The 27,641-nt window shown below is 34.9% G+C and overlaps 11 non-coding genes across 11 annotated transcripts; 4 read left to right on the top strand and 7 right to left on the bottom strand.

Annotated features, from left to right (window-relative positions):
- Positions 1–17,832: 17,832 nt before the first annotated feature.
- Positions 17,833–17,904, bottom strand: Trnaa-ugc. Its single transcript has one exon. It is a non-coding gene; the product is annotated as a tRNA-Ala (tRNA).
- Positions 17,905–18,443: 539 nt separating this feature from the next.
- On the top strand, positions 18,444–18,515 carry Trnaa-ugc. Its single transcript has one exon. It is a non-coding gene; the product is annotated as a tRNA-Ala (tRNA).
- A 510-nt stretch (positions 18,516–19,025) lies between these two features.
- Trnaa-ugc lies at positions 19,026–19,097 on the top strand. The gene has a single exon. It is a non-coding gene; the product is annotated as a tRNA-Ala (tRNA).
- Positions 19,098–20,281: 1,184 nt separating this feature from the next.
- Trnaa-ugc lies at positions 20,282–20,353 on the top strand. The gene has a single exon. It is a non-coding gene; the product is annotated as a tRNA-Ala (tRNA).
- Positions 20,354–21,015: 662 nt separating this feature from the next.
- Positions 21,016–21,087, top strand: Trnaa-ugc. Its single transcript has one exon. It is a non-coding gene; the product is annotated as a tRNA-Ala (tRNA).
- Positions 21,088–21,329: 242 nt separating this feature from the next.
- Trnaa-ugc lies at positions 21,330–21,401 on the bottom strand. The gene has a single exon. It is a non-coding gene; the product is annotated as a tRNA-Ala (tRNA).
- A 383-nt stretch (positions 21,402–21,784) lies between these two features.
- Positions 21,785–21,856, bottom strand: Trnaa-ugc. Its single transcript has one exon. It is a non-coding gene; the product is annotated as a tRNA-Ala (tRNA).
- Positions 21,857–22,323: 467 nt separating this feature from the next.
- Positions 22,324–22,395, bottom strand: Trnaa-ugc. The gene has a single exon. It is a non-coding gene; the product is annotated as a tRNA-Ala (tRNA).
- A 930-nt stretch (positions 22,396–23,325) lies between these two features.
- On the bottom strand, positions 23,326–23,397 carry Trnaa-ugc. Its single transcript has one exon. It is a non-coding gene; the product is annotated as a tRNA-Ala (tRNA).
- A 551-nt stretch (positions 23,398–23,948) lies between these two features.
- Positions 23,949–24,020, bottom strand: Trnaa-ugc. The gene has a single exon. It is a non-coding gene; the product is annotated as a tRNA-Ala (tRNA).
- A 234-nt stretch (positions 24,021–24,254) lies between these two features.
- On the bottom strand, positions 24,255–24,326 carry Trnaa-ugc. Its single transcript has one exon. It is a non-coding gene; the product is annotated as a tRNA-Ala (tRNA).
- Positions 24,327–27,641: the final 3,315 nt, after the last annotated feature.

The raw sequence follows: 27,641 nt of genomic DNA, 5'->3' as shown, positions 1-27,641 counted from the left end.
CAGTAAGTAAATAGTTAAGTGTCAAGGTTCTTGGTTGTATGCTTGACAAACAAATAGAGAATATCTACCTAAACACAGCGAAATATTGAGATTCCTAGAATTTTGCTTACTAAACCAATTATAATTATGTCAAGTATTTTATTAACAAACGTAAAGTATAACGGGCTATAACGTACTCATTATGATGGACCTGCATAAATAAGTTTACTAACCAATATCTTATCGAAAAGAAAACCGTAAAGAAAGCATTTTTCTTAACCATCATTTATAACAAAAATATGCAATTTGGGAACTGAAACATTCATGCAAAAAGAATTATGAGCCGACTCCAATAAAAAAAAACAAAACAGGCATTTTAAAGTCTCAACGCATATGGCAGATTTAACATCTAAGCTACGTTAGTGTCTTCATTCAAAATATTCAGTGTAAAAGTGCAACAATCCATCATTACCAACTTTCAAAATCACAAAATAAAATATTCTGCAACACCATAAAAACAGTTGGCACCTCTTTCGAGACACATTTTTTTAACGGCAACATTCAAAATTTGCCTAATTTTGCATTTAAAAGTCGAAGGCAAATAGCTAATAATGGCGGGGACAGACCGGCGAAGGGAGCCGAAGTTAGCCGAAGTGACACGAGCGCAGACGAAAGGCGCTGAGTACCTTTTAATTCTTACACCCCATTTGTTCAGCCATTGCAGTCTGTGCAAATAGGATTAATCGTGGCATGGAGATGACTTATAAACTAGTTCAATTATTCAATTCTACTTAGGTTGACATTGACATGTGCCTGCATTTTGAACTTTTAAAGCAGGATTATGAAAGGGAAACGATGAACTTAGGCATACTAGATTTGCCTTCTGTATAAATAGTGTACAGTAATCTTAAAAATTCTTGGTACAGGAACCGAATTTATACTATTTTCTCTATGACTCTAAGCAGACTTAATAATGAATTTTTAGGCGTTAAAATCCAAACCTAAAAATATAACATCTTGTTATTTCAAACCAAAAGTTGTAATCTTAAAAGGAAGTTCCCAATAAATTTGTACATTTCCATCCACTCCACACCATCCCTATTCCCAATGTTTTCCTAATTCCGTACCGTCCGGTGCCCTTTCATTTGTACTCAATTGCCCTGCATCCCTTTAGCACATTTCTTTTATTCGCACTTTTTCCCCCAGCCAGGAATGTCGCCGAACATTCAGTCAAGCAATTATACTAAAGAAATTTATGTTTTTAAATTACCTAAAGGGTGGGCGTAATTTGCTTTTCATTTATGGAGCCGTAAAGGTAGAATGGCTAATCGATTTGAAATTATGTGTTGACACTACCATGACTAAATATGAGGTAAATGGTGCTGTTATTAATTTAAAAAAGTAGCTATATCGGTATTGCGGTGAAAATGTTAATTACTGTTGGATTAGATTGTAACGGTGAAGTCTTGTTTTGTCACGGGGTGGGTTACTCAAGCGTATTTATCGGGGTTGCCCGATAAAAACACTGAATATTAACTGCTCTACAACTCGATCCTTAGCTAAGCCCGAGACTTACGATAAAGCATTTTTATTATATTCGTTTTTATAGTATTTTTATTAAGTAGAAAGTATATTCGCGAGACCGACTCGAACATTATAGCTAGGATCTCAAGTAACAGCAAAAATACGTTTTACTACAAGTAATAAGATGTGATTGTTCCTTAATTACGAACCATTAAAAGATCCCATCTAGTCATGATTACAAACAATTAGACTTTCCCTCAACATAATACCAGTTAAATATTAAACCTAAGAGTTAGCCACAATGTCAACATTCGTTCAGTGATTTGCAAAACTGTTTGTAACCACATAATCACCACTTTTGCGGTAGGTTAAGCAACGTCTACAAGTTTTCTTGGACTCTCCTGCTTTGAAGGGAATTAAAGTAAAATCATTTTAACTAATATTAGAAATACAGCTAATACATTATTTATAACACACTAGTGTCTCAGAAGAGTCAAATTTTGAAGTAAAAAACTTGAAATACAAAACTTGATAAGAACTGTCATATTTTTTTAAGGTTTCATATACCTACTAAAACTATTTCGCTTCCAAGAGACTCGCTTTACAGTAATGAATGAAAACCGAATGAAAAAAATGAACCTTCACTAGTAAGACGCATAAATACCATGCGACAAATATCGTGCAGGTTACATACATTGCGGAGCTGCGCTGCTTTATCATCAAAAGTAATTAACATCACTGGCAATATATCACATTCTATATAAAATATTCGTATACCATTATGTGTGCAAAACATTTCTCCCATTGTCGAATTAACATTCTAAAACTATCATGCCACAAAAACAAAAGACACTCATATACCCATATTAAACCAGATCCTTCCTATCGATGTTAAAGTAACCCTTTAATTAGACAAAATCAACTCTACCTGAGTAAAAACAACTAATGAATAGAAAATTAATATCACTTATCTAAGTACACTTGAATTCTAAGACAAATCTAACAATGGATACGTCAATTATTTAAATCTGTCCAGCGGTTTAGGAGGTATGACGTGCAAAGAATATTACAAACATTATCTTCCTTGAATATTTAAAAAAAGGATAAAAACCAAAATTCCGCAAACCCCGTTACCCAGTGAATGGGTAACCGGTAGCCTATTATCAGTATCTTAGCACTAATCGCGACTATTCACTGACAATCTTCTGGACAGGGCTGCGATATAATAAAATTAATTTCTATGGGGCAATTAAGCCGTGAAGGCAACAGGCGTAGCAAGAACGTCGATAGTTCAGACTGGACCTACCAACAACCTCTTAAAGAGAACTGTCGCTATTGTGCAAGCGGGACGACGATATACGCTCCGTATCTCTCCGTCTCTCTTCCACAATTACAATAGTCTCACTTTAAGATGTGGTGGTAGGTATATGCAACCGCTGTTATGTTAGAAAACTCGCTTCGATTATATTTCATTGTTTTTTTGTTGGTTATGGAGTTTGTAATGCAATCGTTGCATGCTTTTTGCGTGGAATAATCTTCATTTTGTCATTGTAGCTTGATACACAATATTGAGGTTTTGCTGAACTAAGTAAATTTGGTTGGGACCTTCAATCATGGTGGTTCTATTGTATTTTTTTTAACAAGCAAGAAGGAACCATTTTTGAACACATGTATGCCAATTCTAAGTACTTCTACAGATATTGTACAACGAATTGAATAGTTAATCTCGTCTTATTAAAACACTAGCTGTTGCCCGCGACTTCGTCCGTGTTTAGAATTTACCCCGTTTTTTCCACATTTTATCACATTGTATCTTCGCTCCTATTAGTCGCAGCGTGATGTTATATAGCCTATAGCCTTTCGTGATAATTGGCCTATTCAACACAAAAAGAATTTTTCAAATCGAAACAGTAGTTCCTGAGATTAGCGCGTTCAAACAAACAAACAAACAAACTCTTCAGCTTTATATATTAGTATAGAAGTATAGATTCAAACAAACAATCAAGCAAACTCTTCAGCTTTATACCTATATTAGTATACATTACTAAAAATATTTTGACCCGTTACATACTTTCAAGAAAAAATTCTGACATCGCTGAGCATCTACTTAAATCTCATTAAACAGGCTATTTTACATAATTCCATGCATTGGTTTCAAATAACCCCAAATTTCCATCAAATTCTAAATTACAAAGGCAAGATGTACGAAAAACATACACGATCATAATTGAGGTGCAACCTTGTTGCAAATTGTTCGCCTTGTAAGGAGGGAAGCGGCGCCTGCGCAGCTCTGCGGTCTTCACAATAGACTGTCAGCTGTTGCTACCAAGAATAGACCACATTTATGTAAGTATTAATAGTTATATGATCAACATAATTATATTGCTAAGCCGTTTGTAGGAACCATTTTGTTATTTAGTAATGATCGGTTATGTTTTTGCTGTATTAATTAATTGTGAGAAATTTATAATCAAATTTTCTTAGTACGCTTCAATGTAAAGAATAAGAATAGCAAGAATTTTCGTTTAAGTATCTTTATTACCTACTTGAACGCTAATTAATAATATCTGCTAATTATTTCTCCCATAAGTAAATATAAGATACCCATATAAAAGTCTACCCCTCTATTTTTTATAGCAACCTCATTACGGAATATCCTTACCGATAATTAGGCTGAACGCAATCAATTCCATCGGCAAATTGGATTTAAAAAGTAAAAATCAACTTCTCTCCACCTTTATCTACACGTATAAACCCTCATTTGGAAATAAAATCGCTCCATATATTAGACGCGAATACTTTTTTTACAAATAAAATCTTTTTTATATAAATAAAGCAAGTCTTTAGCTGACTAATTGTGACGTATTTTACGATCAGTGCACAGTAAGAGGAATTAAAGGGGCAATTGAAGATAGTACAGTTTTTCGTATCGACCATCGATTTATGACGCTTGTGACTCTTTTGAAGCCCATTTATGGCGAATGTCAGTCAGTCCTTATGAAGTTAAGTGCCCAATGGAATTGCCGCAAATGTGTGGTTACAGGAAACGGGGAAAAAAGTGAAACTGTTGGTTTTCACCATGATGAGAATGTCATTGTTAGTAGACGATAGTTTAGCGCGCAAAACTCATAACCATTGCGGTCGAATTATTGACAATTACACTTAATCACATAAAACAAGGCATGCATAGCCTAATGCGTTTTCTTATACAAACACAACAAAGGAATTATTTGAAAACACACCACGTTTTAAACCTTAATTTAAATAATATGTCACCCGAATCTCAAAATTCATACAAAACCTTAAAGAATCGTGAATTATAAACGCAAATTAAACGTACGATAGTTTTTCTACCGTCTTGAACAATCTCAGAAATTTGTTCAAATCCACATTATCGAAAACGAAATACTGGAATTTGTCGTCTGTTTGCCCTGGACGGTTGTGGCATCATTAATTATTGATGATAAGGGGAAAAGGTCCGAAATGCACCCGTGGGCCGAGCCAATTGACACCAGGCGCTAATGAAGCGGTCCCAAACAGAACACGCCAAATACAGCTGTCATTTCAAATAAGAACTCTTTTAAAATTATAATGTTGGATTAGCGAACGCTTATATGGACAAATATTAGTAAGTTATACCGTTTCATAATTTTACTTTTAAAGCTGCTTGTAACAGGTATGGAATAATTGTAACACGTTGTAAAGTATTTACTCCAGTTAGGTTTATGTTTCAAGTAAAAACAGTTGTATCAGAAACGTAATATTAGAAGGAAATTGAAAACTCTACACAAGATTGATCGTAGATTGTTTTTATCGAGTACGTGACTTGATAAAAACAATCTATTACAATTTTAAATTGGAAAATTGTAGGCAACTTATTTTTTTTTCAAAAATTAATTGGTTATGTATCATTTGAAGTGCTGTGAGTACTGAGTTTTTTTGGTAGAGTACCATTCAAACTTTCAGGAGTTTGGTTGTTCAAAATACAGTAGTACCTTAAAGTCTAATCGCTACAGTCTTTAACACACGAAGCAACGTTAGTTTTAGTTTTTAGCTAAATGTCTACTGTCAAATAAACTCATAAAACTTTATAGGCTACCAGTTACCATGCCTCGTGACAGATGATTAGTCATTTTAAAAAAAGTAGCAGTAGTAGGTGTATCGAATCATTTTTGAATTTTCCCCCACTTCTATGAACTTAATAAACGAACCATTTTACCTCAAGTTACAAAGATTTAACAAACCCGGTATCTTTCGTAAATCAGTAATTATTGAATATGCGGCCGACGTAAACATGATTTTATCTTATCAATATCTTTTTAAACCTGTTTCTTAGCCTTAATAATGTAGCTTACAGTTTCCGGAATTTGCTTTACGTTATAATGTTCTTATGAGATTATTACTATGTATTAGAGAAATAGAACTGATGGGTTTTATGTCTTAGATGTAAGGTTGGTTTTTGTACTGTTCAAAGTATATATTCTATTGACGAGGTGATAACGGCGTGTGTTTAACTATACGTACTGTGACACTTTTTGGAATCATAATTATTAAAAAAATAAATCTCAACGGATTTATATAGTTTTAATATGATAAGTATTGTTCTGGCATGGAGTTTCTTTTATTCCATGGACTCTATTAAAAATATCCAGATATATCTACATTTGACATAGCACACCACGTTGAATCACGTTAATAGAATTTTATTACATTTACAAAGTTTAAATTTTGTACATTATCCTGATTAAAAAATGTAAATTTAATTACTCACAAATAGAAACTAAAATGAAGCTATCGCTATTTTACTTGTACCGTATTTCTTTTTATACTCTGGTGCTGAAGTGGATTCAAGATAAGCATTTTGGGACGTTCCAAACTCTGATAGCTTCCAATCCATTCTTACCCATAGCGCAGACACAGGGATCGTCAACAGTTGGACTTGTTTCAATAAAAAGGACTAATTGTTAATTGATATCCTTTCCAAAGTACGGTATCATTTCGGTTCCCGATTGAGTCAGTTCGACAGTTCTTAAAACCGGCTCGATTAAGTCAGCGCATTACTTTTGACGACATCTTAAAGTAAATTCACATTTCCAAGAAACAATACGTCTTGATATGTTAGTTGTTTGTTAATTTTTATTATTCGATGGCCTTCACTTTGGTCATACAATTTTTTTATTGTAATACTAGCAGTTGCCCGCGACTTCGTTCGCGTGGTTTCAAGATATAAGTTATGACACCTTGGGCTACATTATCGCAATTTTCTTACGGAACCCTAATATTTTTTTAAATAAATTATGGCCTATGTTCAGCGAGGATAATGTAGCTTCTCAACAGTGAAAGAATTTTTCAGATCGGGCCAGTAGTTTCGAAGCCTATTCGTGTCAAACAAACAATCAAATATTTCCTCTTTATAATATTAGTATAGATTATGGAGCCCGAATTTTTTTACATTAATTTACTTATCCATATTCTTTTTAGTAGCTAACTATTACATGTCTTTATTGATAAACTAGATCTACGCAAGGTGGTTAATTATCACTGCAAAGTGTTCATGCCTTAATCTAGGGCTTCAGGTTCCATCATACCAAATTATTTTCTAACAGTTTTACTCTTCTGGGCACGTAACAAGCGCACAAATACACATAAAATGATGTCTTTGTGATATCACATCATACCCATATCCCATAATTTATATTAACTAAAGTTAATAAAAGCTTCTCATGGGAACAAACTATTACCATACGAAAATGTTAGCAATACGATTTAATCAAAACTTATATTGTTAAATAGAACAGTGATAATTTCACCACTCATTTTAGCTTCATTCAAACCGCAGATCTTGTTCAGGTTATATCTATTTCCTTTGACACGTCCTCTTAAAGACACACAAATAAACAGAAACAGCAAACAAACGGAACTAACTTTTTTACCAATAAAATTTATCATTGATTCATCCCGATTCGTCCGAAAACGAACAAAGGAAGTGGACATCGGAACCTCACTTTACTATAACTTGACCATATAATTATTGTTTGTGACTGCGGTCCCGGCGCGCCAAATGACAACCTTGCCGCCATTTTCGAACGTAATTTCGGGCTGCGTATGCGCACAGATTACAGTGCGAAAGGGCATTAGTGGCGACTGGCGACACGTGATCACTGTCATTGAGATCGCATTCGATTGGGGATCGATATTAAAAAGAAATCGATTTCTCGATATGCGGTTTAGATTTGGATTTGCGCCTTGTGTGAGAAATTGATTTTAGAATGAAACATTTTCAAACTCAAGAGTGTTTTAAAATATATATTGTCTAAATTTTATGCCTTTGTATGAATGAATGAATTGACTATTCAAATCTTTGGATATATGTAGATCATTGCTCTATCCTCTACCGTAATCCTCCGTATTTATTTATCAATCTGATATACCTACAGTCTATATTGAGGGCTCATACTACAGGCACTGCGTTTTAACATAACTTTATTGCAACTGTAAAGCGCGGACACTTACACAAATGCAATAATATAACTTTGGCATAAAAAAAACGAATCTCTTCTAACAAAATTTTAATAATAACAGGCCTGTGATGCCCTTAGATGTCTTGGGCCGGACGCGCTACATTGAACGAATCAGTGTGTTCTTCCTGGCCTAGAGGTCTGGACAACCCGCCAAAATAAAATATTTTTTTAAAGTGGCCAAGCTAAAATAATTTCAGTAATTATAACAATGGCTGCAAACAAATTATGAAAAAAGAGTCCTATTACAAATCCTAACTATACTCCTACTAATCTTTACCCAACAAGGATTCGAACCAAAACACAAAAGACTCACAGAAAGGCATGACGCAACCACCAGACACTGTAATTAGCTCATCAGTGACTTAGCTCAAGTCTTAGAACTAATTGCAACAGTTTACTATTCAACCTAGATGTGGCAATGTTAGAAGAAAGTATTGGTCATATTATGACGGGCAGAAATAACAGTATTCGGAGAAAACCGGCCATGTAGGACAAGAATTGCCATTGGAAGTATGATAATTTTTCTGAGTGTCCCATAGCGGTTCAGATTAGCAGCAGTTTAAACGTTTTTATTATTTCATGTGTTTTCTCGGCTGAACGCGGTAACGCCGGTAATTAGAAGCCGAGCCCATCGTCGCTTGAGAAAATGTGAATAAACGAAGGTTCTTAAAAGAATGTCTAGAATGAAGAGCTGTCTTATCGTATTAACAACTAGAAAACCATGTTCGATATAATTATATACCTTTATACAAATTAAAAGCAACTCCACAACTTTTGTAGCTAAAAACCTCATGTTTTACATAGGTTTGAATATGTATAAAGACATCAACAGAACTCACCGCTTACATAAGAACTAGACACATAGTATAACTAGAAAATAAAGTTAATAAAAGGCAGTTAACACACACACGGGAACGTACAATAATTTCCACAAGCGTGCGCTATGCCGCGTAATATATGCGCACGCGCAAAAACCCCGGCCGCGCGGCCGACGGCATCCAGTCCTAATAACTAACCATATCTGACTCACCACTTTTTAGCCAGACTCTTTCTCAAACGAAAAACGCCCCTATTAACATGTAAATTCCCTATGCTTATTGGATAGTGTTATAATTGTTAATTAAGGTTTAATTGCTTTGGGCCTCAAAAAACTACCAATCGTGAGCGGAGATCGCTGAAAGGAAGTCGGTATGTGGGGGGGGGGTTGAGAAATCATTCTTTTTACTTGATATAATCGTGAAAAGAATAAATTATCCAGGATTAATGACCATAAAAGGTGTTGTAAGATCGTCATACCAAAATGAACTAATCTTAGAAGGTATAATCGAAATGAACACTTAAGCTCTGACTACCAGTTATCCTTGTAGAGAAAGGTTTAGCTTGGCTTAGGGCAGAGCATTCCGTTTACGAGTACGATCAGTTTCTGCGGATACATTACAGTTAGTAAAAAAAACGACAAATGTATATTTCTTGTGAAATGTGAACAAATCTTTTTTGCTGCTAAAGAATCCATCAGATTTAGCGTCTAATGTCTGTACAAAATAAAACTTATTTTTGTAGTATAAAAATGATTTGCCAACAATTGTAAATCGAAACATTATTTTTCTGCTGCATACTATTTTGTACAAACGCACTAAGCACTAAATTTCGCATCCTCATCCCAAAAGACACGAAAATCCTTTCATATATCTACACTTAAAATTACTAATAAAAACTTAACACTCACCGGTAGTAAGGAAAAGGCTGGGGCACATGTAGATCCATCGGCATCGATGCGTGCGCGTGCGCATGGGAATACTCGTGCTGCATCATGCCATGCATACCATGGCCCAGCATGGCCGCCCACGGTGAAGACGCGAAACCACCAGGGTGCTCCATCATTACTTAATGTTCCATTTTAAATCATTCACACATTTTTACACTTCACTATTTATTTAGTTCAGCTACAACACTTCGATTGCAAATGGCGTAGAAAGGTTCCATTTTCAAAATTCATTTTTTTGTTTCCATGTTGTCATTTGTGTTTTAAATACTGGCTGGAATAATGAAATGGTTTGATGAAAGGTTTTCGAGTTAAAAAGATATCGCATTTTATGAGAGCAATCAAAATATTTTTGCGGTGTAAAATATTTTTACTGCTTTCAATTATTTCCAAGTTGTGTCAGCGAGATGGAAACTTTTAGCTGTCGGTTCTTTATTTCGGCACTGTTTTCGACAAATATAATAATTTGTGAATAGACGAACATAGAAGCGAGAAGGATCTAAAAGACAGGAGAAAATATGACTTTAATTACGAACAATAATGACGAAGGTGGAATTCAGTAAATATGAAAATGATTTTGAAACATTAAGAAAAAATACGAGAACATTATGATAAACTCTCTCGTCTTTATTCCTCAAATACAGTATTCGTGATAATTCTATTTACTTATTCTATACCTCCCAATATCCAACCAATCTGACAAACATTTTAGGAATTTAATACCAATGTTTTACGAAATCCAAACCGAGACAAATTTCTCTAGTTGACCGCTTAATTAAATAGTCAAGACAAATGCAATCGATATGTGTGCTAATCAATATTATCGTAGCGGGATTATATTAGTTCTATCAAATACCATGATCTCATGACACACGAAGTGTATTCGGCCATTTCCGTATTTCTGCGTGTAATAAAACTTTTTAAAAGCTGAATTAAATAAAAACTCTTTGGATGCTGTATTGTAGTCGTTTCTATATTGAACTATCAAGATAGAAAAAGGTATTCTCAATGTAGGTCTACCCTATGCTTATAACAATTAATTATTTAAGAATTTGATTTTCTTCTCGTATGGTTAGCATTAAAAAAGAACGATTGCGCTGGTTTGCTCACGATATTTTTCTTGATTTTGAAACAGTTTGTAATATGCACATAAATTTATAAAGAGCTAAGCATTTAAGCATCTAATATAAAGCTAAGAGAAGTCTACTAAATACAAGCCTGAAATCTAATCTATTATTCACCTTTAGAAACACTGTTTATGCTTTATTTGATAGCATCCTACTACTGTTTGATTCATAGGCATATTTAGAAGCTGTAAATAATAAAAATTAAATATCTTCGCGATGTATGCTCAAACCTTCCTTATAATAGAATGACCTGTGCCCATCAATGGGTCATTTATGGATTCATTTATAAAAAATATTGTGAAACTTTCAGCAAAGAGTTTTGTTTTTGAAAAATCAAAAAAAAAATGTCCTATGCCTTTCCTATCTAGCTAATAAATAACTTTAACTATATTATCATCAAATATAAAGGCTTCTAACATATAGTGACAATTAATTATCATAATAACTACGTCTAATGAATAACTCGACATCATTCGGTAGCAGACGTGGGCGCAGTAATAATATGTTAGGTAGCGTCATGTTAGATCAAGGTTCATCGCTCGGGGGCACAATAGTTATGATAGGTCTCGATATCAACGGAAGGTAAGGTTTAATGCTATCAAAAAGGATTGGGAATAAAAGAAAGAAAATGTATTCCTGTTGTTGAATTTGACGTTGAAATATGTTTTCATTTTAGACAAAACTTTACTAATTTTGTGTAGAGAAGATACTAAAACTAACAATGGCAGGTCTAAAAATCTAGGGGCTGGTTTCACCTTCCCTATAAAAATATTTGAAGACCTTCTACGTCTACAAACAACGATTTTGTATTAATAAGTATATTATTTTTATTGTTAGTCTATTTTATGTAACTTTAAAACCCTGTATCTTAAAAACGACTTAATATATTATAAGTAACCGAAATAAAAATTATAAACAAACTTCTTTAGTCAAATAGTACTTAGATTTCGGCCAACGAAGAGCCGAAAATTTAATAATTTAGTTGCAATTGGCTCATAAAGAACTCTTTTTTTTAAAACATTTTTATTTTAAATATTGAACTTAAAGCGGTCCCTCAATTTAATACATTCTTAAAGTATATTTAATCATACAATTTGTAAGTAAAATAAAAAGGTAGGTAATACCATGATCTCGCGATCCCGGGCAGACCCCGCGGGTGGGCCTAGCTGCCAGTACGTAACGCTAATAGCAAACGTAACAAACTAATCAACTAAACTACTATCTAGATATTTCTGCCTAGATATAGATCTAGAAATATTCTATGTAGACTTGAAGTTGGTAATAGGTGGATTTAAATTGTAGAGTTCAGGTGGTAGAGGTTTAAATGAATTTATTTGTTATTATCTGTGGTAAAAATTGTTTAAGGACATTTGACAGTACATATTTTTTATAATATTCGAAAACGTAATTCAAGCTTAATGAAAAACGAAACGTTTGCGAAGAATGAACTTATTTTCTGACACCTACATATTTACGTATTAGAAAACCGCTTACCATATTATTGAAAAAAAAAACATTTTAAGCTCTACCTTTGAAAGCCACTAGCCTAAAAATCAAATTATGAAAAGCAAAAGATATCATAATCATATTAGCAGAATCCCACAAAAAAATATCTGTAAAGCGATTAGAAAACAATGAATTCCTGAGATAAGTTCCCATGTAGTGTACACATCGCACGGAACATCCGATATATTGACAGAGTGCCCACTATGCCTACTCTTGCCTACTGATTGTTTTTCTCTGTCAAATCGGCACCTATTAGTGACGTACCCAGTATTTACACAGAGCCTAAATATTGCGTTAATGTTTTGTTAACCTCAAGGGATTTAAGATTAACAGGTTTTTTTGTTTGTCAAGAAATAACAGCTGTTTGTATTGGGCATATGCGCAAGAGACGATTCTAGGTTTTTAATTTTAGATTTATTTGCGCTGATTCGTTTTGGTGTTCGATTAATTTTAATTAGCGATTGTTTAATTAATAGTTAATTAAACAGTCACAAAACTTATTTACTCGTAAATTATTACGAAAAACAAGACTCAATATATTCTGCCGAGTCATTTGAGATTTTTAGTGCAACTGCAAATAATTACCAATTTTATATTAATATATCCAACTCGCAATAAAGCACAAATCCACAAAATATCATTGAACATTCACGTTGTATCACAGTAGAGTTATATTTCCCACTTTTCACATTTCAGTACAGCACAGTCACTATGCGACCTACCGCAGTCACACTTGCGTTAGAAAAAAATAAAAAAACAAAGCGCGCGAATGTCAACTGCCAAACTTTTCCCGCGCGCGCCACTACACGATCGGATACACGCGCGAGTGCATGCGTCAATATTTACATGCATTTTGGTAATACGTCGTCGGAGGTAAAAACACGTGTGCCGAGTCTGTCGGTCCAGCGGTCATTGAGGATCTGGTATCAAAACTATACGGCGTGCGGGTGGATGTGTGCGCCGAACCGGCCCGGCCATACGGCGGGCATACGAAACAAGCCCGACTACGGCTGCACGGAGCGTGCTGTCGAATATCTGAACGTCACGTCGCTGTAATTGGGTTAGGCTTACGTGACGCGCCAGCGTGTCACGTTCATACTACGTCCCGCTGTTATGGGGTGTGCCCTAATTACGTTCGCCAAAATGTTATGAGAAAAAAATGTTTTTCTAATGCTCATCTGGTAAAGGATTTTTTGTTGGCATAATAAGATTTTAATTTTAATTCGTTAAGTAACACAAATGACTTGATACTGATATTTTTTATGTTTGATTTACGTATAGGTATTTATTAGAATTAAAATCTGTCCTAAAAGCTAAAACATAAATTTTAAGAAGTTTTTTTATTGAGACGACTAATATCGCCATTTCTTCAAGCAGTATCCCGGACCTAAAATTAGACTATTATACTAAATTTAAAAATGACTCACAGCCACAGTTCATGACACTACATTAAAAAAAAACACAAAACAAGCCGCCATAATGCGAATGACTAACTTACGTCATTATCCATTACTAAGAGCGGCGACAAAATTTAACCAAAAAAAAAGTACCGCAAGATGAAAATAAAAATAAATATTCTCACGCTTTACATTCTAACCTGTGACCTAGCCAAACGTTTTGACATTTCTAACTGTCAAAGCAATAAGACGACCAGTATAACTTGAGCTCCCTTGGCCTCCCCTGCCTTAAATATAGCAGTATGTTACGGAAGATAGTGGGGGATTTTAGAGGTTGTTGAGGGATCTTTTGAGGTTGGTTATGAAGATAATAATTGCGGACACAAATGGCAGAGGTGTGAGTAATATGTAACGGTGTTTTGACTTTGTTTCAATGCTGTATGAGTTGTAATTGTTAGTTGTGGTTCTTTTTCTCAGTTTAAATTAAGAAATTATATAGAAGAGTATTGGAGGTGAGTTAGGGTTAATTTTAGGTTTCTGCTTCCTTATACTTAGTACGCATTGTTACAGTAACTTTTCACATACATTTTTTAAAGAACTTACATAATTCTTGCCACCTCTACTTGTAACATTACTCGTTTTTGAATTCGTAAAACGAGTAACTTTATAAAAAAACGTATAACTAATATTTACTATTTTTAAAGAAGGTACTAATGATTGTAGTCACTACGATCGTTTTTAAAACAATTCTTTAGACATAAATTTCATATGCATGATACCTCGACGTAGCTTTAATCTTTGGAAGAAAAAGACTAAAAATAGATGTCATAGTATTATGAATAGTAAAAAAAGAAAAATTCATGAAATTCTATTGATTCTCTCCCAAAAACTTAAAAGACTGATTACAAGAAACAAAACTTGTGTTGAGACGTCAATACACTTTAGGAGATGACGTAGAAAGAATATGTAAATAACTCAAAAACTAAGATATCACCCTAAACCCAACCCCTTTATCCATGACCACGCATCCACTTAACAACTTAACTCTTATTTATAAAACTCATATTCACAAGTAGGGACAAAAACCAACACAAGCTGACCCGTGATCACAAACTATTTAGAAGATACCGCTTGATCACAAGGGTCTTCGCAAACTGGTTGGTGTTACGATGGTCACCTTAAAAGCCTGTAATTCTGATTTAGTACTTTAAGGAGATTTTTTTGACGCACCCTTATATGATATATGCCCGGATATATTCCTTAAACAATGCTTGATATTAAATTTGGACATTTAATAAAGTCATAAATAATATTACTCGTAGATGGATTTAGTTATGACTGCAGTGACTATTATAAATTAATTGTCAGTAATTTATTAGCAAACTAATGTGTCCTGACATATGATTTAAAAAAAATGTTAAGTAATGTATAGGTAAATTTAAATAATTCAAATAAATAAAACAAGAGAAAAGCTAAACCTCGCAATAAAACAACTTTTGTACATATTAAAAAAATAAATTTCGTTTTCATACAAATAAAACAAAACAACAAAAAAAACGTCTGAGCAGAGGTGCGAACGGACCAAGAGTGACAGAAACGGGTATACGTCTACAGCGACGTTTTAAATTTCGAACGTCGCGCTGTCATTGGTCGGTTGGGGGGCTCGCGAGGCGTGGGGCGCGGCGATTGGCGGGAAGGCGTGGTGCTAACGGGGCATTCTGGGTCACTGATGCTAATAAATTAGTTTTGAACGTTATAGAATATGCCTGTTTTATGAGCGTAGCGCTGCTACGCCGTAGCCGCTACGGTAAGTTACGTAGACTACGTAGTTAGATAATGTTTGGAGTTTGTTTTATCATATTATGCGGTCGTTATATAGCTAAAGCTAGAACAACAAGATATGAACATGGCTAACTAAGGTTGAAGTAGTCTTTGTTTCGTAGCCTACCTTACAATTAGATATTTTTTTTAATGGGTAAAATAGGAGAGATTTTTCGACTGTACTGACTGAGAACAAAGCCAAAAATAAATCCTTTAATTTTTCAAATGCATTTCATTGCGTGAAATGTGATAAAATAACTAAAAACAATAAGGTAAAATTTGGTATTTTTATTCATCACGCCACTTAAAACTGTATTAAGTGTTTCTTTCTTTAATCATAAAAGTAGTTTTATGTTCAAAATAATTAAAATAAAAACACATTATACACGCGTCCTTGACTGGCCTTCGAAGGTCCAACTTGCACGCATGAAAACCGCCAAAACCAATCTAGAATAAACCTTATCATCTAAAACATACGGTTTAAAATATCTCAACAGCAAAATCTACCAAGATTGAACATTATGTATTCGGGAGGCGTATTGGTCGATCGATGGCACGAGGAAATGGAGACTTGGAGACTTCGGCATTATCCTGAAAACGACCGGGTTTTGTGGAAAAATGTGTAGAGTTTGATAACGTGGAGGTTAGGTGTGACCAGTTAGACGTACTGGAAAAATATGCTGATAATCAAATGGAAATGATTAATTAATCTTTAGCAATGAGGAAAAAAGTGACGTCCCGAGTCAAGTACTAAGGAGTATATGCTGATGCTAAGTAGCCGAGAGATGAATTAAGGGCAAAAATATCTATAGAAAAATGATAAATACCCCTCTATATAAGCCACAATGGATGTAATACGATGCCGAGAGAGAGTACCGGTTTTTCAGTTTTCTTTGTACCTAACTTGTTTAATAAAACAGGTGTTTGCAACACTCTATTTTTAATAAATTCATAAACTCATATTTTTATTACTATCTTTAAAGAGACCAACTTCTTAGTACAATACCGTTTACATCTAATGACGTTTTTATACCATTTATATTTCCCTCCAGGGACAAAGGCCTCACAGAATCAAGAACCAACCATCACAATATGCGTTTCATTCCACCATTTCCTCCTTGGTCAAAATTCTCTAAATCTCATCAAAATCTATACAGCACTAATACATCAATAACACTCCAAAACCGTCTCTCCTTTTACACGAAGAACTATTCCTCAATATCCCAGGTACCTGAAACGCCGTCATACTGATAAAACAACACCACCATCAGCACGTTATTCCTACATAGAGGCTGCACGATCCCGGCCACGTTCTGTGAACACCTCGGGACGATCGATAAGGAGACGTGCTCGGCCTACAAACGGCTTGAGGCGGCTGTACGGAATATTGTAATTCCTTGCCTCTCTGCCGCCCTGGTACTTGCTGATATTACAGCCAAACTTTACTTATTAAGTGCTCTGTTTATTAAAAAAGGTATTTGAAACTGTCGCATGTGCGTGTGGAAACCTTGCTGCCTACTTGCATAAAAAATTGTGAATTACTCATTAATAAATAAATAAATGCGGATAACATCACATACATTGTTCTGAACCCAAAGTAAGTTGCTAAAGCACTTGTGTTATGGAATTCAGATACAACGAAGGTACCACAAACACCCAGACCCGAGACAATGTAGAAATGTGAATTTTTACATTGACCCGACCGGGGATCGAACCCGGGACCTCAGAGCTAGCGACACCTTGAAACCGGTGCGTACGCCACTCGACCACGGAGGTCGTCACACTTAGAGTCACTTGAAAACACACACCTTAATTGCCACTAAATAACTACATAGTGGCAATTTAAGGAATATTTCACGTTTTGGTTTAACCCCAAACCTTGTCACAACAGCCCAATGATGATGAAGAAAAATATGTTAGGAAATGCAATCTTCGCTGAAATTGTCACTAGCTGACAAATTTCAGCGAAGATTTACTTTAAGTTGACAAATCATGTTATCATTAGTAAGCATCTTGAAACCTATAAGAAAAACCTGAAACAAAAGCGCATAAAATATTTCAAAGAACTATTCAATTAATAAAAACTTTATGCATCTTAGTTCTTTGCAGCCCTGATGACGTGACTTGGTGACCTTTTTTAGCATGTTTATCCAAACATTGATAAACATACCAAACAAATACCAAAAAATGTGTGTTGGAGATGCCGGGGATCGAACCCGGGGCCTTTCACATGCAAAGCGAACGCTCTACCACTGAGCTACATCCCCGTGTTATTGTAACTATTAATAGCTAGATCATTTATCGTGTGCCTCTGCTTCTATTTGAATAGATGATTAACGTCTGAGGCGAATTCATGTTCAGTCGTACTGGAGTCCTTAATGACCTGATTTCCTTTCATATATTAACGTGGCGGCAAGGTCGCGACTCGAGCTAGTTGTCTGGTCGAAAAGTTCGGCTCGCGACCCTCTCGGCAACCTAAAGCCAAAACTAGTCGAGAAATACTGTTAAATACGCGTTAGAAAAAATAAATAAATGATTGTGTCTCTGGCAATCAAAAACTCGACTCTACAAAGAAGTATTTTTCCGTAAAGCGTATATCTTACCTTGCTTGATTTATTATTTGAGTTTATGTATAGAGTTTATAGCCTATCACTTCGAAATAACTTTTTTAATATAGGAATTAATTAAGTCATAAAAAGATAAACCAAGTCTTTGAATAGAATAAGTTAATATTTTATTTGTTCAGTTGTAAATCAAATACACGGATTGACTGTACTACTAGTTTTATTAAAGACAACCATTACAAGGGGATGTAGCTCAGTGGTAGAGCGTTCGCTTTGCATGTGAAAGGCCCCGGGTTCGATCCCCGGCATCTCCAAATTTATTTATTGTCTACTAATCAACATAATTAGCTTAAACCGGACCCATAGTCACATCGGAATACAGACCCTTTTGTTCGTAAAAGTCGGAAATCTATGCAATAAATTCTTCCCAGTTTACAGATTATGTTAAACAAGGGAGTAATAATTACATTTCTGGTTACCGAACGCTCTTGAAAATGAGGTATCCAGTTACTTTTATGAGTTTCTAACTGAAGCACCTTCACCGATGTGGTCATACTTTTCTTTCACCAGACTGGGATACTTTTGGAAAAGCTGACATGGAACAGTACCAGTTTCTTCCATGTCTCTATTAGATATTCAATGGTTGCACCTAGAGATTCTGGGCAAATTTTAAAGATACAGATGATATTATTAGCTAAATTTGTTTTGTTAATGAACCTGAGTTGCTCTATCTCTTCAAATAGTTTTCGTAATAAAATAGTGGTTCTTCATATTTACTCAGTTGGTCTTCGATGAAAACGTTTGTTTCAGCATGTTAACTACGAGGGGATGTAGCTCAGTGGTAGAGCGTTCGCTTTGCATGTGAAAGGCCCCGGGTTCGATCCCTGGCATCTCCAAATTTATTTATTGTGTCTAAGTAACAATAATTAGCTTGGGCACTTTGCTCAACATAATTAATAGACATTATGTTGCATTCTATGCAATGCAATGTTCTAAAAATCTAAATTTCAAAACATTACAGCACTTAATATATTATGGTGTGAAAATAAGCTGAAATAACGAGTAGGATAACTGAATGTCGATGAAGAAAGGTTTCTATAAGCCAAACCTAAAGCGACAAAAGCAGAAACAAAGTAGATATTAAAAATTGTGTATAACAAGATGATTTACAGATAATCATCTGACTGTTTAAAAATAAAATGCAATCGAGCCGGCCATCACTCGCAAATAAACATAACTAGCGATAGACCGTCAGCGTGGAAAGATCGAATAGAGGTGTATGGCCTTACAATGGAACAGTAACGGCAAACCAAGAAGCAAACGAGGCCTTTGGGGGATATTTTGGTACACAATTGCCGCAAAAGAAGAGTTTGAGAGTGAATCTTGTACTATGGATAGACGGTGAAATCATCGGAGCGCTCATAAAAAAGAAACATAAAAGAAGTTATGAATACTATAACTGATCAACTTCCACACAAAATATCCCACAGCACTCGTTTGCTTCTTGGTTTGCCGTTACTGTCACACTGTAAGGCATACACCTCCCTTCGATTTTTCCACGCTGACGGTCAATTACAGTCCACTCGGTAAAGTTATATCCATTTTTTGTTGAGGTTGGCCCAATCCCATTTTATTTTAAAACAGGCAGCTTACAAATACGTATTTGAACGGAGGAGCTCGTGGCTAAGCTGCATCTGCACAAATTTTGGGTCCCAGCTGTTATTCTTACATCTTTGACAGTCGCTACAGGTAGTCAGAGGCTGTAAAGTCTGACAAACAGTCTAACTAAGGGGTACCGTGTTGCTCAGGTAACTGGGTTGAGGTGGTAAGATAGGCAGTCGCTCCTTGTGGGGTCCTCCTCCTAGTTGAGCACTGGTACTTAGCTACATAAGGTTAGACTGGAAGCCGATCTCAACATAGTTGAAGAAAGGCTAGGATGATGATGATGACTCTTATATTTATGGTTAACAACATCTTTAAATTACTAGACTAGTCTATGTATACTCAATTCATAGTTAATTTGTTCAGGTGTTCTTTAGTTTCACTACACATGTCAGTCGTTTGAGGTTTTAAAGCACACGGGGATGTAGCTCAGTGGTAGAGCGTTCGCTTTGCATGTGAAAGGCCCCGGGTTCGATCCCCGGCATCTCCAAATTTATTTATTGTATTATATTGATGGTAATTAGCTATCTGATAGCCCATCCCGAAACTATCACTTGGTTAACAGTAGCTTTCAATATCATGCTGCTTTTCCACTTAAAATGGATTGACAAATATGCTTTTAAGCATGACACTAAAATGTTGATTAGTATGGTCGCAAGTCAGGTAATTTACTCATGTAACGAAAGATAACTTGATACTTTACGACGTCCTTGCATTATATATACTTGTGCAAGAATTTTCCTTTGTCTATTAGTGGCATCATATACTTGGACTACTAGGAAAATTTTGCGCCGTGTAAAGCTGAGGTTTATTATTTAATTATGTATTTCTATTTGTAGTCTTCCACTTGTAAAACTTCATTTTCATCATGCTTCTGACTTTTCCCCCAAAGGCATTTTCGAGCGCATTGTGGTATCTATGTACAGTGCGTTAAGGGTGGATATCGCAAGTACATAAGTATGCGATATTAATCCTTGTTCTTAAAACATTAAGGTATTTATATTGTTTGCGGTGTTAATAATTGTACTCGTTAAACGCTATTGTAAGTTGATTAGTTCCGATTGTGTAAGTCTATTAGCCGTACATATGTTATACAGTTGTCGAGTATATAACGAAATAAACTAGACGCCGTTATGAGTAGTAATTGTAGCTGGGGATGTAGCTCAGTGGTAGAGCGTTCGCTTTGCATGTGAAAGGCCCCGGGTTCGATCCCCGGCATCTCCAAACTTTTTATATTAAACTATATTGCTAAAATTATCTTTTGGCAATAAGCAATAAACTGTTTTACAAGATGAAAACATATGTTTTTCTTGTATTTCTAGGGCTTAGCAACAATTGATGAATAAAATATAATTGACATTTTAATTGTAGTCTATTGATACCAAATGAAAGTTTCAAACCCAGTTCTTGTAAAACAATATATGAGAAACAGCTAATTGAAGACAGTTTTTACCAAAAAAGGAACCTGGAGATGCCGGGGATCGAACCCGGGGCCTTTCACATGCAAAGCGAACGCTCTACCACTGAGCTACATCCCTATGTTATTGTCACAATAAGTTGATTACCTATATAATTCAGTATATTCTTTAAAGCACCAGAATAAATACAGAATGAACTAAAAATTTCGTTACTCATAGATAGCCAATCAGAAGCCATTGCGATGATACTGATTTTGATAGCATAAGCTCTACATCTTGGACTTTAAGACTTCTGCTAAACCAAACTAGAAGTGAGTAAGTGAGTAAGTGAGTACCTTATCTTTTAGAGTGATTCTAGAGAGAAGATTTACCAGAAATGTATTTGATCCAGCCATATTTAGGCCTTTTATTGCCTTGCAGGAATATTACAAACTAACGAACTACGATATGACTATGGGGACGTGTTAGCTAATTATGTTGACTAGTAGACAATAAATAAAGATTGGAGATGCCGGGGATCGAACCCGGGGCCTTTCACATGCAAAGCGAACGCTCTACCACTGAGCTACATCCCCTTGTAATGTAAAGTTAGAATCTACCGATCTTTTTAGTTTAATGGGAGCACAACTGAACAAATAAAGTATGAATTGAATACTCATAGACTGGCTTAATTATAATTAGCAGGTTTTTACAAACAACATGAAAGAAACGTTATGAAGAATTATCAATACTAATACTGTTAAACCTATTTTATCTGTGCTTTTCTCTTTCAGCTATATTGTTCCCCTTTTTAATTTATTTTCCTCTGTCGTAGTTAAATGTGTATTTTTGAGGTCCAATCTAAATAGTAAATACATTCATCTTTTCCACTCGAAGTTTAAAATCTAAAATTTTTACTATTTGTTTCGTTCTTTCTTCACCTGTCGTTTTCTATAAATACTCTTAATCTTCACGTAACATTAGAAAAACACATAAGGACCCTTTATTATTTTTTGCAAAGTGCGCAAGCTAATTATTGTGACTAGCCTGCAATAAATAAATTTGGAGATGCCGGGGATCGAACCCGGGGCCTTTCACATGCAAAGCGAATGCTCTACCACTGAGCTACATCCCCGTGTTATATACTACATTAATTTTACCGACTAGTTCATTAAATTGTTTGTCTAAGCACCTGAATAAATACGTAATGAACTAAAAATATCTCAACTTAAAACAGTCAAAGCCTTTATATTTCTAGCTTGAAATTTGTAATTTTTGAAGCAATATCAAGTCAAGTCTCTTTACGGACAGCAGAGTGGTATCCGTCATCACCCCATCCCCACACGCTTTGAGTGCGTGACGTGTCACGGGTTCGACAACAGCGTAGGACAATCATTCGTGTGATTAAACACTTGTTCTGGGTTGGAGTATCTTTATGTATTAATTTGTTTGTTATCTTGAATGTTTGTAAAACCCCGCGCAACGCAAGGATTAAATGTATTCGTTTGGCGGTCTTTTAAAACATTTGATGATAATTCAGTCCAGCTCGGTAGACTGCTTGTCTTAGGACTCCCCGAAATGGCGCCAAAACAAATTGAAGGAAATTGAAGGATTTCAACAGGCCTAGTAAGCATCGCACATAACTCGAAAAAAAATCATGACATTAGAGCAGTTTTGAAATTAAATACAATATCTAAGTATCACTTAGAAAAGTCTTTGAATGCTTCATTAAACTAAGCAAATTAGTCAAGGAAGAAAATAAGACCGAAAACCTAGATTATGATCTAAGTTGGGCTACAGCACTATAAATCTATAAATAAATACTATTTTTATCCAGAAGATAGGTTACTCCTGGCATGTTTTCCATGCATACTAAGCTAAGAAGAGTCCGTGAGACTTGCACCATATAAACAGATAGACAGAGTATTATTCGTAGTGATCATTATGTTCTCTACATTGTATCTCCTTTGCAGTGCCAGAGAAGAAGAGACATTTTGCAAGTTCTGACTAAGTGATGTTTTATAGAGAAAGCTAATTAAGATAAATACATAACCATAAATAGGTTTGGAGATGCCGGGGATCGAACCCGGGGCCTTTCACATGCAAAGCGAACGCTCTACCACTGAGCTACATCCCCTTGATACAGAAAACTACGAATGCCATAATCTAGTTATTACATAGCTTGTGTACACAACTGTATAAATAAATATACATATAATGCTGTAATCAATCCATGTTTAGATTAATTGAAACAAAGGCTTTCTAATTACATTTTTGTAGAGCAGTATAATGAATAGTATATATATTATTTTTTATATAATGAATTCGTATAAGTGCGACATTATCAAAAAAATGAAGGTCATCAAAGAACTAAACTTCGCTATAACATAATAATTTACTTAAGGTGTTTGAAAAAAGTTTCTCAATTCATAAAATGTCAAATCATTTTCAACACTTCTCACCACAGCCTAGACTTCTTGCATGGATCTGGGTGACATAGAAATAAAGAACCAGTAAACGAAAGATCAGACTCTAGCCGAAGCTTAGAAGGTAACACGGAAAATAATCCGGCTGGAAATGAGGTTTTTTGGCATTTTGAAGTACAGAGGAGATGGTTAAGTGTTATTCTACTAACTATATTTTATTATACAAAGCTAATTATTTATTACATGTCAGAATAATAAAGTTTGGAGATGCCGGGGATCGAACCCGGGGCCTTTCACATGCAAAGCGAACGCTCTACCACTGAGCTACATCCCCATATGCTGTTCTGACAGAAAACCCACTATCAATTAAAAATATTTTATACAACTGTATAAATAAATTTATTTCTATTTTTGCAGGTGGTCAAACCCGTGCCTTTTATTATTAAACGAAAGTTTAAAATGCCTAATAACAAAAGATTATTTCTTGCAAAAATGCTGGAACTATGTATACTAAAAATAATTATAAAAAAAATATATATGAAACACACTGCAATAGCATAAAGTTATTTGGAGATGCCGGGGATCGAACCCGGGGCCTTTCGCATGCAAAGCGAACGCTCTACCACTGAGCTACATCCCCGTGTTACTGTGATAACATAACATAAAAGTGTACTAACAATTTAATTAGATAAAACACCTAAACAAATAAAACCAACACTTCAAGGTGGATGAACAAACAATTTTACTTAAAACACAATATTTTTTTATATTTGTTTGGGAGCAACCTTTAAAAAATAAATATGATTTTCTTTATCAAGACTTGATAAAAAATATATAGAAAAAAAGCAAAGATTGAACGGACGCTATGAAAAATGCAGTGCGCGTGCGCCCTTCAAGTGGACAGCATAAAATATATGAGAGTCACACAAATAGATCATGTTCTAGACTTCAAATGAAATATCACCTGTATAATCACGTAATTTAAATCGGTATATCAAGTAGGAACATTTATCTTTTGAATCAGACTTATCATAATTATTATTAAAGACGTAAAAGTGATATTCGAATTAATTAATAAATTGACTGGTTAATATAGTTTTATATTCATAATAGAATATTAAAATAAAATAAAATATTATTATATTAAAACGTAGTTTTCATTGTATCACATCATTAAAGCAAGGAAGATGAAAAGCACTAAAGACAATTAAATGTATGTTAGTGGGGCCTAATGACATCACTTGCTAGTAAAAAAGCTTACTGGTAAGTGACGTCACAGAGATTTAATTTTCCTGGTCCTACATTTTTCGTTTACGAGACAAAAGAAATAACAATATTTTTTGGAAATCTGTCTGACGTACCGAATAGCATTTTTTTGAATACCGTTCTTATTATGTTTGAAAAATCATCGATAATATAAGCTACAGAGCGTGAGTAAAAACATTAAAGAGCAAGAAGAACACATTACTTAAAACGATATTATAAAACGCAGACAAACCGGCGTCCAAAAACTAGTTTATTATAAACCCAAATTGATTGACGGCTGCTCTACTTTGGAGTGAACTTTTTCGCTTTACATTTACGTAAATCATCAATAAATCTTTGACGCAAAGTTGCGTAAAATCAAAATTCAAAATGCCGATGTAAAAACGCTTGGAATATATAAATGGGGCCGAACAGACCGACGGACGACCGGACAGACGGACGGACGCAAGAAATCATTATTGCGGCGGAATCCATACAAATAATTGGCCCGTAAACATGTCATGGCGGCGTCTGTGCCATGTATATTATATTAGGGTTGTCACTTGCTGTTGGAGGTTCGAGGTCTTGGAGCATAGTATCCTTGAGAGGCCAGCTTAGTTGATACTAAAATAAATACTGGTTAATAGCAAAAAAAATATCTTGAATATCTAGTTCTTAATTTTTAAAAGTTTGCAGAATATAGACGTGATATACGTATGTTTATAGACGTAACTATAATAAGCTAAAATCCTGCTTGCTAAAATCAAGAGCAGAACTTGTAACAAAAAATTCTCATGGTAAGAACTTACTCCAAAAACATTTTAAACAGTGACAAGAAATCAGCAATCGTATTTCATTTGATGACAAAGATTTGTCATCAAATGAAATACGATGTTTCACCGATACCTTACCTGCTACTTAATAAATTCTATTCGATAAACCTGACATAAATGAAAAATAGACGTGACCAAAAAAATATATACAAATGACTCCTGATGATTTAAAATCAAACCCACAACCCGCGCGTGGCAGCCCTACCCGACATCCCCCGAATCCGTCAATGTCGTATCAATAGAGCTCGACGACGCGATTTTTTCGTCGCGCGGCCCATGATCGACGCGCGCCGGCAGATGGCGCTGCTCGCTATTGTGCGCTTGCGCACCCGCCACTAATATTTAACAATTGAAAACAAACAACAGCCTGCCTTTGTTTTGATTCTTATTTCATCGACTTAAGAACGAATTTCCTTTGTTTTTAATTTTTAAGTAATATATTGGATGGTTTGATTGCAATTTTATGCTTGCGGTTATTTTGGGTTTTATGTTTTTCAGAGTAAGGGTGAGTTTGCATTGATTTTGGCTTTTATTAGATTGTGTGTCAATCTGATCGATTGGAGTGTTAATTTTAGAAGATCGAATTCAGTTTAAGATTTACTTGTGCGGGTTTTATACAAATATGAATGAAGGCTTTCGAAACTAAAGAACGTAAGGTTTATTTCCGAAGAAAAAATAACGTATATTTTTAGATACCTTAGTGAGCTTGCCTATTTGGAGGGATAATAGACTTCCGAAAAGTAGATTTTTTAAAGATATGCATGACTCGTACAGGCGTTCACACAAGCATTTGTCCTCAGAATACATATAATTGATGTGTTTTATTTTTCGTTTACAAAATTCGGAGTCAGGCATAATGCGTTATGGGATGACTTTGTCCGCATATTTCTTCGGTACTTATCATTATATGGCACTAAAAGAAAATCTTAAAACACAAGATATTAACAAATAGAAATAGAAATTTAAAATTATTCATTTATAACAACATAAGATTATCTAAATCAGTTACTTCACTTGAAACTTGTACCATTGCAACAAAAAAAATCCCCTATATGATTGAATGAAATAAAAAATCTAAAATCATTGAAACATCCAGACTGTAATCGCAAAACCGCTGCTGTACGTGTATTTAAGTCTGCGCCCGCGCATCACGGATCGATCGATCGTATTGATCGTTAGTTCGGCATTCTTCAGACAGGTGGCGTCATTGTCCGACCGTAATTATAATGTAATTAATGTAGGCTTTAATTAACCCCATCAGATAACTCTACAAAGTTTATTAATGCGTCAATTAAATTAATTAAAATCGATTGGATCCGATCTGTGTGCTTCTAGATAAGTTAGGTTAAGTTTAAACTATGTATCATGCCAACATACTATTAGCATAGATGTACCTATCTTCATTAGAAAATACTTGTAACAAATTATTTAATGTTGTTTGTTTCAAAATTTTACTCTCCTCAAAACTTTAATTAAACTGTATTCTCCTGTAACGCTACAAGTAGCGCGCATTGCGTTTTTGACATTATTCAAAATATAAAATATTTTCGCCATTTAAATTGACACGAAAGAGAAATTAAACGACAGAGCTCACAATGACGTTTGATTAGAGCTTATTGCTTTCTTACGTAACTCTCAGTTAATGTACACATAGTATATTAACCTACTCAATTATTCTAAAGCATTTTCTTTGAACATCATTATGGAAAAGCAGAGATGCGCACGCGCAACTTATCTGTTAAATCCAAACGATATCAACCTACTGAGAAGTGACTTGAAGAAAAAGGTACAAAACTTTTTGTGACGCCTGGGAGTAGAAACTGAGACCTCACACGAGGCTGTCTTGCTGTGTACGAACTAGGAGGAAAAGTAACCTT

The sequence above is a fragment of the Trichoplusia ni genome, chromosome 12 (assembly GCF_003590095.1).
Source record: "Trichoplusia ni isolate ovarian cell line Hi5 chromosome 12, tn1, whole genome shotgun sequence".
In the NCBI taxonomy this organism is placed as follows: Eukaryota; Metazoa; Arthropoda; class Insecta; order Lepidoptera; family Noctuidae; genus Trichoplusia; species Trichoplusia ni.
This window is presented reverse-complemented; position numbering and strand designations above follow the sequence as displayed.